Consider the following 13,472-nt stretch of genomic DNA (forward strand, 5'->3'; position numbering starts at 1 on the left):
GCATCTCTTACGAAGAGAGATATGTCATCTGGGGCTGTTCAGTCTAAAGGAGAGAAGAATGAGAGGGGATCTCACTAATGCATGTAAATATCCCAAAGCCAGGTGCCAAGGGGATGGTACTAGTCTTTTCAGTGGTGCCCAGTGACAGAATGAGGAGCAATGGTCATAAACTAAAATACAAGAAGTTCCACCTCAACATGAGAGAGAACTTTGCGTTGAGGGTAGCAGAACCCTGAAACAGCTGCCCAGTGAGGTCATGGAGTCTCCCTCTCTGGAGACCTTCCTGTATCACCTGCTCCAAGTGACCCTGTCTTGTCAGGCAGATTGGACTGGATGATCTCCCAGAGGTCCCTTCCAATGCTAACTGATTTTGTGAAGCAGCAGGTCTATCACTTCTTTGGAAGAAAAATCACAGTACTATCAGTTTAAATTTGAAGTTTGTGCAGGAGCTTAACCCAGTTCACTAAAACAGCCTTAAAGGCATTTTTAATTAGTTTGATTAATACATGTGCATGGCAGCACCTCTTCCTTGGAGAATAACAGCAAACCAAAACAAGCGTGGTTTAAAATTAAATGTGTTGTTGATGGCACAAAGTTTTGCCATTTTTGTTCAACTAACTTGATTTGTTAATTATTTATACTTGAAGTTCAACTGTGATTTTCTTTGGCTGGATAAACCTGGTAGCGGAAAAGTTAGGAGGAAATCAGCTAATGCAAAAATTGGCTAAATTTTCATTATTTGAACCTGTAAATTATCTAAATTTATATTGAGAGGAATGACAGACTTGTCTTTACAAACAAGCAGTGGGTCTGCTGGTAGATAAAACTAGCACTGAGAGATAAAAGAAACAATGGGAAGGATTCCACTGATTGATGAATGGAAAAGAAGATATTTGCCTATACAAAAAACCTGTAGATTTGTTTATAAATGAAATTGGATATTGAAAGATGAAAGAAACAATGGGGGGAAACCCATAAATTCCATAAGAATTAAAAATTAAAAGGGGGTTATACATTAAAAGGGGAATCTTAGGCACTCTGGGAAGTCTGTACCTCTCAAGTACCTCAGCCAATGGGGAAAGAGAGAGGGAAATGCGGCCGGGAAATTAGGATAAAAAGGAGGCTGCAGCCTCCAAAAGTTGAGAGACGCCAGGGGAAATGCCCCATGGCCTCTCCCTTTATTCAAATAAAGTAAAATGACTCCTCTGTCTCCTTTTTGGACATAAACCTCTGGCATTTGTGGATTAATTTTCCTAACAATATTAATCAGTCATCAAGGCCTATTTTCTTGATGCCACCTAGTCTAATCACCATAGTCTTTTAAGTTTGCCTTTGCAGTTCTTGCTTGCAGTTCTCCAGACAATTTCTGGGAAGTGCCACAGAGTCTATGGACTCTAGGGGCACTGCCCAGAGCTGTTACAGTTGCTAGCTGCATAATTGCTACATTCTGATAAGAGAACATCAGACTATCCTTCTCTTCAGTTTTTCAGTCTGTCAGATACTGATATTCAACTGCTGTTTGTGCTATGGGAAGCAGAAGGCAACATTGCCTCAGATTAGCTCATAGATGTGTTGAGAACACAGAGGGGAGCTCTTAAACACTACTCTAAACTCCAGTATGTACTTGAAGATGTCACCAGTGTGGATGCTCAGAGTTTCTGGATGCTGTTACTGTGAAGGGGATGATGTGCAGAGAGAAGACTCTATAATTCACAGAGTAGTTATGAGAGTAGGTATGAATTTATTCAGCGCTGAGGTGCATGGGGATAACTCCTCAAAGACATGCACACCTGGGAGCTTTGTTTCTCCCTTTTTATCTCTACAAACTAGGGTTAGACGATACGCCTAATACATATTCATTTTCTAACCCCACCTGTCCCCGCTTCGTATTAAAATTAGTTCCATGCCTATTTGCGGCTGCGCACTGCTCCTTATTGATCATTTTGGTGGTCATCTGGGTGTCTTTGGGGATGAAGCACATAGTCATCCTCTGAGTTGAACTTTTCAACTCGTCTCCTTGCGCATGCTCTTTTGTTCTTTTGGCCATCTTCCAAACTTCTATATCATTGTCCTAGGAAGACTGTGTATCCCCCAATCGTCTATTGGGTGCAAAGGGGAGGGAAGCGCCATTTGTTTTTCCCCAGGAAAACTCTGCTCACCAGAGTGACCTTGAAGCGGGGGAGTTGGAACTCTGCAAGACGAAAGAAGCTCTGTTGTTTTTTTCCCCGGCAGTTAGTTAGTTTAGTGCTAGCGTAGTTAGATGCTTTAGAATAGCTGAAGCTTTTTGCTTTTTTTCTTTTTTTTTCCCCTTTTCTTTCCTTCCTTTTTTTCTTTTTTGCCCTCTCCTCGGAACTGTTCCAACCTCTCCAGACTAAGGACCTGGGGGAAGCACCGGGGGCCTCCACAGGGGACCCACCCCACCAAGACCAGCCCTGCACATCTCCTTTTCTCCCAATGCCAGCGGAGACGGAGCGGTGGCGCACAGTGACTATCTTCAAGAGGAGACTTTCTTTAAGCTTGTTATCCCTCCGTAAGCGGCACGAAGCTCTTGTCATTGGGTATTGTGCTGGGAGTGCTTTGCCTGTTTAATAAACAGTTTTTTTCCACTTCTCTCTGAGGAAGTCTTTTCCCGAACCGGTTGGGGGAGGGGAGGGGAGGGGAGGGGAGGGGAGGGGAGGGGAGGGGGGGCCCTGTGGGAGGGTTTCTCCCAAAATCTACCTGAAACCACCACAATCGTGTTTCCCGGTTTTGAGGCCCAAAGAATGAGTGGATAATCAGTACCAGGTGGGCATAACAGTGAGCAGAGCCCCAAAGAAGGAATTTAGGAGACCCATTGGGGCCAGAGAGAGAAGATTGATTTGCTGGGGGATTTTGAAACTAATATGTAACAGACTGGTGCTTTTAAGGAACAGTTCTCTGTTAATACAGTGTGCTCTTGGCTGAATGCCAGTCACCCTTGCTTTGTTTTCTCTGTCTCAGGGAAAAGGGAAAGATGACCTTTTTAAGGAGGTGGGAGGGTACTGCCTATGATAACAATGCAGTTGCCGAAGAATGGCATTACCCGATACTCATACAATTATCATATGAAAAAAAGTTTCAAATTCTAGTTTCAATACAAAAGAATTTAAACTTTACAGTCTCCCTGGGATGGATAGCAAAAACTAAAGCAAATTGTTAGTCCTGTAAGAAATATGCTAAAATTGGCCTCCATCAAGGTAGTCTCTGTGCTTCTCTGACCCATGGTATATTTATTGACTGCCTCACAACTGGAAAAAAAGGTAAATGCAAACAAAAGAGTCTTTTTCTGTCTCCTCTGATTAAAAGAGTAAAATATTTAATTGATAACTCCAGGCTTCATTTTAGTAGCATTTTTTAACGCATACTGTACATGTAGTTAGGCAGGATTACCATGAACATAATGACATTTGAAACAGCATTTGAACATAAATGCTGTAATTGTATTGATGCCTTGAGAGGCTACCTAAAACAGAGGCTACACAGTGTTAAAGGAATAAAGCAGGTATTTATTAAAAAGGCCTTCAAAGTGTACTTAGACATTGGAATGGGCTGCCCAGGGAGATGGTGGAATCACTGTCCCTGGGAGTGTTTAAAGAAAGACTGTGTGATAAACATTAACTATTTTTTGTTCACTGGAGATCAAATAACTCAAGATAACAGGAAGTTACTATGTCACTATCTAAGCTTATAGGCAAACAGACCCTTGCCCATTCCTCCTCTACTTGCTTAATCAGCTTTAAGTTTCAGGAATTCCAGCTTACAACTACAGCCTTCATCTCTGCGACCACCGAGGGACAGAAAGAGACCCTCCCAGCAACACGTCACACATACATCATCGGAGGAAAGAAGCAAGATAAAAGCAAGACTGAAAAACCTGCCAAGGCACGGCAGTTGGTGGAGCGAGACTCCCCTGCCGTCCAGCGCTGTATTTGCCTTTGCTTTGCCTGCTGTAATGTAATAAATTCCTATTGGAACTTTTCTTCGTGTTCATAGTCTATTACAATTTGGTGCCGTGACTCGGATCCACCTGCAAGATAGGATTTTTGGTTCTGCCTGGGGGGGCACCCCGCCGATCAGTCGGCGGCCCTGGTAGACCCGATTCCTGTCTCAGTTGGACTGACGAACCTAAATTCAAAGCATTAGGCAAAGGAAGCCGGCAGACCCTATAAACTTTGCGCACAAAGGTCCGGACGAAGACGCAAGACGCGTGAGTATCTGTGTGGAAGATTCCGTTCGGTCTGGGTCGGGTATCCTGGAGTGCTGCGAGTGTGTGTGTGTGTGAGAGGAGAACCGGCAGCTCGGATTTTCCAAGCGATTGTGGACCCTCAGTAGTGCAGTTCTCATTGTCCGAGAGGGCGTGAGCCACGAACAAGGGGAAGCGAGTGATTTCTGCACCACACTTGTGTGAGGGCACTCCAGAAGATGGGACAGGGGAAGAGCAGGCCCTCTACTCCCATAAAACAGATAGCCCACTGGGGTTCATATTAGACAATTGGAAACATTACCCTAACACAGGGGATAAAGATAAAGCTAAAATGATCCATTATTGTGTGGTAGTATGGGGTGGAAAGGAGATTTCCCGGAATATTTTTTGGCCTATTTTTGGATCATCAGAAGATTGGGTGAGGCAGAAACTCAACTTGTGGGTAAACACTAAAATTCCTTTTAGTCAGGAAGAAAGTGAATATGCTAATGTATGGGTTACAAGACCTGGGGGTGAAGTGCTCCTGTTTCCCCTCAAAGAGGGAGGACGAAAGAAAGACAGGAGTAAAGAGGAAGAAGCCTTACTGATCCCACCTCCTTACATACCCCCTCAGAACCCCCAGATTCCGGATGCACCTCCAATGGAGCCTCATGAAGCAGGGAGTAATCCCGAGCCCCCCGAGGAAGTGCAGGGACCCATAACCCGAGGTCGGGCTAGACAGCATAACCTATATCCCCTAAGAGAAATGCCTGTGGGGGGGGGGCAGGGACCTCACCCAGCGATAGGGTTTGTTTCAGTACCTTTGAGTTCTGGGGATGTTTGGGAATTTAAGAGGGAGATGGGGAGCCTCCTGGAAGATCCTTTGGGGGTGGCCAAGAGACTGGACCAATTTTTGGGACCCAGTATTTATACTTGGGGCGAGTTGCAAGCCATATTGAATATTCTCTTCACGGCCGAGGAAAGAAATATGATTAGACGAGCGGGGATGCGGATATGGGATTCACAACATGCACAAGGACCTTTAGCAGACACCAAGTGGCCTTTGCAGGATCCCAATTGGAATCATCAGCAGCAGGATCACAGAATCAATATGCAGGATCTGAGGGGGATAATAGTACAGGGGATCCGGGAAGCGGTGCCTAGGGGGCAGAACATCAACAAAGCATTTAATAAGAGACAGAAAAAGGAGGAGACACCTACGGATTGGCTAGAACGCTTGAGAAAAAACCTGCAGATGTACTCGGGCTTAGATCCTGAGACACCGTTAGAGCAAGCACTACTAAAAACACAATTTGTGGCTAAATCGTGGGAAGATATCAGAAAGAAGTTAGAAAAATTAGATAATTGGCAAGATAGAGACCTGGATGAGCTATTGAGGGAAGCACAGAAGGTATATGTGAGGAGAGATGAAGAGAGTCACAAGAGACAAGTAAGAATGATAGTGGCAGCAGTAAGAGAAACTAGAAGAATTGATGCCCCTCCCAAAACAAGTCAAGTGGCCCAGAGAAATGGAGGAGGGGTTCCCCGGGTAGAGAAAAAGGATGGAGGCGTATGTTTCTACTGTGGAAATAAAGGACACTTTCGGAGAAACTGCAGGAAGCGGCTGAGGGATGAGAGAGTCTTCAAAGAGGACTGAAGGAGTCAGGGGCTTCATTTGCTGGGGACACGGAAACATCAGGAGCCCTTGATAAAATTAAAAATAGGTCCTCAGCAGCAGGAATTTGAGTTTTTAGTAGATACTGGAGCTGAGCGATCGACAGTCCAGGTACTACCGGAGGGATGTAAGATATCAAAGGAAACTGCTCAAGTGGTAGGGGCGAAGGGGGAGCCCTTTGAAGTCCCTGTTATTAAAAATGTACTGGTGGAATCGAGGTCCAAAATGGGAATAGGGAACCTTCTGCTGGTACCAGAAGCAGATTATAATTTGTTAGGGAGAGACTTAATTATAGAAATGGGTATTAATATAGAAGTAGTAAATGAGGAAATCAAAATAAAACTCTGTCCCTTGAGGGTAGAGGATGAGGAAAAAATTAACTCAGAAGTATGGTACACTCCTGATAGTGTAGGAAGGTTGAATATACCCCCCTTCTCGGTAATCATTAAAGATCCAGAGACACCGATAAGGGTTAAATAGTACCCCATCTCCCCAGAGGGAAAGAATGGGTTGAAGCCCGAGATTGAGAGGCTACTAAGCAAAGGACTCTTAGAATCTTGCATGTCTCCTTTTAATACCCCCATTCTGCCAATAAAAAAGGCAGATGGATCATACCGGTTAGTGCATGACCTAAGAGAAATAAACAAAAGGACAGTAGCTTGTTTTCCAGTGGTAGCCAACCCTTACACCCTGCTAAGCAGACTTGGTCCCGAAAAACAATATTATAGTGTAATTGACCTTAAAGATGCATTCTGGGCATGTCCTCTAGACGAGAAGAGTAGGGATTACTTTGCATTTGAATGGGAAGACCCAGTCACTTATAGGAGACAGCAGCTAAGGTGGACCGTGCTCCCCCAGGGGTTTACGGAATCTCCTAATTTGTTTGGACAAGCTTTAGAACAGATTTTGCAAGAATATCAGACTGGGGAAGGAGTGACCCTTATCCAATATGTAGATGACCTCCTGATTGCTGGGGAAACAGAGGACAAAGTATGGGCAGAAAGCATTAGATTACTCAACTTCCTGAGTGCTAAGGGGCTCAAAGTATCTAAGGCAAAACTACAATTCGTGGAAGAAGAAGTAAAGTATCTTGGGCATTACCTAAGGAAGGGGGAGAAGAAAATAGACCCTGAAAGAGTAAAGGGGATACTATCCATACCGCCTCCAAAGAGCAAGAAGCAAATTAGGCAGTTGTTAGGTCTCATGGGGTATTGCCGACAGTGGATTGAGAACTATAGCACCAAGGTTAAGTTTTTATATGAGAAATTGAGCCAAGGAGGGCTAGTGAAATGGGATGAGAAAGATGACAAGCATCTGAAAGCTCTGCGGCATGATTTGGTCAATGCCCCTGTGTTGAGCCTACCTGATCTGAAGAGACCCTTTTATCTATTTCTAAACACAGATAGTGGGACAGCTTATGGAGTACTGACCCAGGAATGGGCCGGGAAAAAGAAACCTGTTGGGTACTTATCTAAGCTGTTAGACCCTGTAAGCAGGGGTTGGCCTACATGTTTGCAAGCTCTAGTAGCCTGCGCCCTGCTTGTGGAAGAGGCTAATAAAATCACTTTCATCGGGGAACTGAGAGTATTATCCCCTCATAATATCCGGGGAATTTTGCAACAAAAGGCAGAAAAATGGATAACAGATGCCCGACTCTTGAAGTATGAGGAAATCCTATTAGACTCCCCAAAATTAACCCTGGAGGTTACAGCCTTACAAAATCTGGCCCAATTCTTATATGGAAGGCCAAGTGAGGATGGATTGGCCCATGAGTGCTTATCTACCATAGAAGAACAAACCAAAATAAGACCAGACTTGGATGAAGAAGAATTAGAAGAGGGGGATAGGTTGTTTGTAGATGGCTCATCGCGAGTAATTAATGGAAAAAGGGTCTCTGGCTATGCAATAGTTGGGGGAGAAGGACTTGCAGTTATCGAATCAGGCCCTCTAAGTGGATCTTAGTCAGCACAGGCCTGTGAACTTTATGCTGTACTGCGGGCATTGCAGTTGTTAAAGGATAAATCAAGTACCATCTATACTGACTCAAAATATGCCTATGGGATTATACACACTTTTGGGAAAATATGGGAAGAACGGGGGTTGATAAACTCCCAGGGGGAAAAAAAAAAAAAAAAAAAAAAAAAAAAAAAAAAAAAAAAAACCCAACCTGGTTCACCAGGATCTAATCAGGAAACTGCTGAAGGCCTTGAGGGGACCTAGGAAAATTGCTGTTGTTCACCTGAAAGGGCATCAAAAGGGATTGGATTTTAAAAGCAGGGGAAATAATGCAGCAGATCAGGAAGCAAGAAGGGCTGCTTTGCAGACGTCACAATCTACCCCCCAGGAAGATCCGAAGGCTGAAAGAAAAGAGCGTGAGACTAGCAGAGGGAATTTGCAAAAGATATATAGTTTTACTATGCAGGAAAAAGAAAAAATGAAAAGAATGGGGTTGAGAGAAGACCCAGAAGGGGAATGGCGACTTCCAGAGGATAATAGAACTGTACTGCCTAAATCCATAGCTATGGATATTATGAGGAGAATACATAGCAAAACACATTGGGGGGCACAAGCATTGGTAGATCAATTTGCCACCAAACATATGTGTATTGGGGCAGATGACTTGGCAAAGCAGGTAGTGAGGGGGTGCGTTACCTGCCTAAAAGTAAATAAGGCCAATTTAAGAAAAACCTTAATGGGGGGGACGACCTACAGCATACCGGCCATTTGCTAACATCCAACTAGACTTTACTGAGTTACCAAAGACTGGGAGGTATAAATATCTATTGGTAATAGTGGATCACCTAACCCATTATGTAGAGGCATTCCCTACGGCAAGGGCAACGGCACAAACAGTGATCAAGACCCTATTAGAGCAGATTATTCCCAGATATGGGGTCACGGAAACCATTGACTCGGACAGAGGCCCTCACTTTACATCCAAAATAATTAAGGAAACCATGGCAATAATGGGAATACAATGGGATTATCACACCCCCTGGCACCCCCAAAGTTCGGGAAGAGTAGAAAGAATGAATGGGGAAATTAAAAAACAATTGACCAAACTCGTGATTGAGACCAAACTGTCATGGGTAAAATGCCTACCATTAGCATTGCTAATATCCGGACACAACCTAGATCGGATATGGGAATATCTCCATTTGAAATGTTGTATGGAATGCCCTACAATATAGAGGAACCGCAAGATCATCCAAAGTTGAGGGATCAAAATATGAATGTATACATTACCAGCCTAATGAAATATAGGGAAAATCTATGGAAAAAGGGAAGGTTAGCTCAGAGACCCCCACTAGATTTGAAACTGCACCAGGTGCAACCAGGAGATTGGGTAATGATAAAGTCCTGGAAAGAAGCAACCTTGGCCCCACAATGGGAGGGCCCTTACCTTGTATTGCTTACTACAGATACTGCAGTCAGAACAGCAGAGAAGGGATGGACCCATGCTAGCAGAATTAAAGGGCCAGTGAGCAAACCGACTCCTGAGTGGCAGGTGACAAGCAATCCCAGAGACCTGAAGTTACGGATCCAGAGGAGAGATCATCAATGAATGGACACCGTGTAGAATATGCACCAGAACCACACTACATGGAGGAAAGATTAATTTGTAACTCTGATAAGGCGTAGAGACCCAGAGTGCAATTGTTATCCTTTTGTTTGTTATATTTGTAAAATCTGCGGGGACAGGTGGTGGAGTCATTGTAGGTGAGGAACCCCCCCTAGAGGAATTTGCAGCCCCTGTTGGGTACTGCAGCGGAACATAACTGATTGGATTCTAGAATATAAAGTTAAATATGAGGGATTAGTAGAAGAATCAAAAGAGTGGTGGAGGATTTTTGCATTAGAGATTGAACCAAAATATTATTGTTATCACCCTAATGAACCCATCCCGTTCATAGCTGAAATTGTTGACTGCACCTGCCGCACACGCCTAAAGGGAATCCAGTGTGATACATTCCTGGTTAAGTATCGGAACTGGGATTCCTATGTCAAGAGGCAACAGAGTCGCCCCCGGGGACCTCCTGAAGAATATCCCTGCTGCCGAGAAGATGGTACCCCCCGTGGCTCGAGGCAACCGAGTCGACGGGAAAGGCAGAGGGGTAAAATGCTGTGGAGGAAAGAAACCCCAGAGTGGGACAGCAAAACAATATTTGAGGAATTGCCTCAGGAATAGGAATAAGAGCAAGGACCCTGGGCAGAGAGACAGGTTGCAGTCTATGAAATGGAACAATCCTCAGATATACTCCCATTCCTATGCCCCCAATGATGCTCACCACGTGACCCAGCCGATTACTTTTCTTTTGCTGATGTTATACTTGAGAGGGATTAATGCCTTAGACAATCTACCACACCAACCCTTTAAATGGTCACTATGGCGATGGGATGACAATGAGATTTTGCAAACTGTAACTACTGTAGGAGCACCCAGTTTCAGAGTAGGATTGTGTGATCTGACCAACATAGATCATTGTGGAAAAGTACTGAACCTAACGGGATTTTACATGTGCCCAAGCTCAAATCACGGTAAAGGATATTGTAATTATCCTGGGGAATATTTTTGTGGATATTGGGGCTGTGAAACAATCGCCTCTGACTGGACACCCAGGGGAGGGCATGATAAATATTTGCAAGCAGACTTTGGACCAGCAGGATGCACAAAGCCATGGAGGGGTCCTTCAGGAGAAATGACCTATATAGGGGACTGCTCCTTTGTTTATCTCAATGTCACCCAACCAGAGAAACAAGAATGGCTATTAGGTAAAAATTGGGGAGTTAGACATTGGGAACCCGGGAGAGATAGGGGGAATATCATCCAAATAAAGAAGGAACCCGCTCCCCATTCGCCAGAGATGGGGGGGGGGGGGGGGGTGTAGGACCAAACCCAGTACTAGTAGTAAGGCAGAGCAGGACAAACACTACAAATAGCAGGGGATCGGGAGAATTAACAGTGCCTCAGGCTGATGCCCCTGAAGAAGCCTCTAAATATGGTACTCTGTGGAAAATAATGCAAGCTAGTTATGGCATTCTAAATAGAACAAACCCTGATTTAACAAGAGAATGCTGGCTTTGCTATAACATCCGACCTCCTTTTTATGAAGCCATTGGGGTAACGGCTAAAGCAAGAAGAATAAATGGGACTAATCCAAAAGAATGCCTTTGGAAAAAGACTAAAGAAAGTACTCAAGGAGTAACGCTCTCTCAGGTAACTGGACAGGGACGGTGTGTGGGTACTGTTCCCCCTAATAGAGAACATTTGTGTAACATCACTGTGAAAAACCCCAAGCAAAAACAAAAAGCAGATTGGTTGCTCCCAGCTCCCAATACTCGATGGGTTTGCCAGAGTATAGGAATTACTCCTTGTTTATCTTTAAAAATTTTCAATCACACCCATGACTATTGTATTCAAGTAACTATTATACCGAAAATTACTTATCATCCAAAAGATTATGTCCTTGAACAGCACACAACCCCAGAACACCACCTCATGAGAAGAGAACCTTTCACCGCCCTGACTATAGCAACTCTTCTAACTGTAAGAGGAGTAGGAGCTGGAACAGGGATAACCTCATTAGTCAACCAACAGAAAGAATTTAGAGCACTAAGAATCTCTGTAGATGAAGATTTAAGTAAAATAGAAAAAGCAATTGATGGGTTAGTAAAATCAGTGAGATCACTGTCAGAAGTAGTATTACAAAATCGAAGGGGTTTAGATCTGCTGTTTTTACAACAAGGGGGCCTTTGTGTAGCGCTAAAAGAGGAATGCTGTTCATATGCAGATCACACAGGAGTAGTAATCAATACTATGAATGAACTAAGGAAGCAGATAGAACAGCGGAAAAGAGAAAATGAAGCCCATCAAAATTGGTATGAAAATTGGTTCAACCACTCCCCTTGGTTAACCACACTGCTTTCTACTATTGCGGGGCCAGTAATTCTAGTGGCACTCGGGCTTACCTTTGGACCATGTATATTTAATAAACTGATTACTATAGTGAAAAGCCGGCTGGAAGCGGCACATCTTATGCTTCTTAGGACTAAGTATGATCAGATACCTGAAGAAGAAAATTTAGAAACTTTAGAGTTAGCTAGACAAGAACTGCAAAGATACAGTGAACAAAAATAAGTAAGAACAAGAGAAATGGGGGAATTGTGATAAACATTAACTACTTTTTGTTCACTGGAGATCAAATAACTCAAGATAACAGGAAGTTACTATGTCACTATCTAAGCTTATAGGCAAACAGACACTTGCCCATTCCTTCTCTACTTGCTTAATCAACTTTAAGTTTCAGGAATTCCAGCTTACAACTACAGCCTTCATCTCTGCGACCACCGAGGGACAGAAAGAGACCCTCCTAGCTACACGTCACACATACATCATCGGAGGAAAGAAGCAAGATAAAAGCAAGACTGAAAAACCTGCCAATTCACGGCAGTTGGTGGAGCGAGACTCTCCCTGCTGTCCAGCGCTGTATTTGCCTTTGCTTTGCCTGCTGTAATGTAATAAATTCCTATTGGAACTTTTCTTCGTGTTCATAGTCTATTACAATTGGACGTAGCACCCAGTGCCGTGGTCTGTGTGAAAAGTGCATATTATATGGCTCTACGCAAGATATTTACTATATGTGTTATGTTGTGCTAATTGTTAATGTGCTATTAATATTTTGATAGTATGCTAAATGTAGTTTTGTAGTTAAAATGTAGTTTTTATGTACCAACCACAGGAAAATATAAATCTTTCAAAGAAGAAAGAATTTACTACTTTCTTATCAGAAGAGACCTGCTCCTCCTGCTTTTCTCAGCCTGGTGGACGCCATAGAGATTAAAGGAAAAAAGTGATACTAACCAGAGACAATTCTTAGTTAGAATGGAATTTATGCATTATGTATGAATTGTATGAATATTCAACAGGCTATTGCTTTTAAGAGATAATTCTTTGTTAACAGGTGTCCTTCTTCAGAGCTTGTAGCTCGGGAGAGGCACCCAGACGTCTGTAACTTTGTTTTTATTGTCTTGTATTGTCCTAACTCTAAAACTGTTCAATTTTTTTACTCTAATTCTATTTTTATAACCATCTTATTTACTATTAAACTTTTAAAATTTTAAAACACGTGATTGGCGTTTATCACAGTCTGGTTGACATGATGGTGTTCGGTCCTGTGTTAAACTCAATGATCTCAGCAGTATTAAACTGAAAAGAGATTCTGGTACCATAGAATCCTAGAATGGTTTGGGTTGGAAGGGACCTTCAAGATCACCTGATTTCACCACCCTCACCCCACCCGCCATGGGCAGGGACACCTTCCCCTAGACCAGGATGCTCCAACCCCTGTTCAGTCTGGCCTTGAACACTTCCAGTGACAGGGCATTCACAGCTTCTCTATGCAACCTGCGCCACGGCCCCACACGCTCCCAGGGAAGACTTTCTCCCCAGTATCCCATCTAACTCCGCCCTCTGGCAGTGGGAAGCCGTTCCCCCTTGTCCTGTCCCCGCCTGTTCCTCAGAGTGCCCTTCCCCAAGATGGCACTTCCCGGCGCTTCCCCCCCTCACCGCGCAGCCGCTGTGGCCCCGACCCAGCC

The sequence above is a fragment of the Hirundo rustica genome, chromosome W (genome assembly GCF_015227805.2).
Source record: "Hirundo rustica isolate bHirRus1 chromosome W, bHirRus1.pri.v3, whole genome shotgun sequence".
NCBI classification, from domain to species: Eukaryota; Metazoa; Chordata; class Aves; order Passeriformes; family Hirundinidae; genus Hirundo; species Hirundo rustica.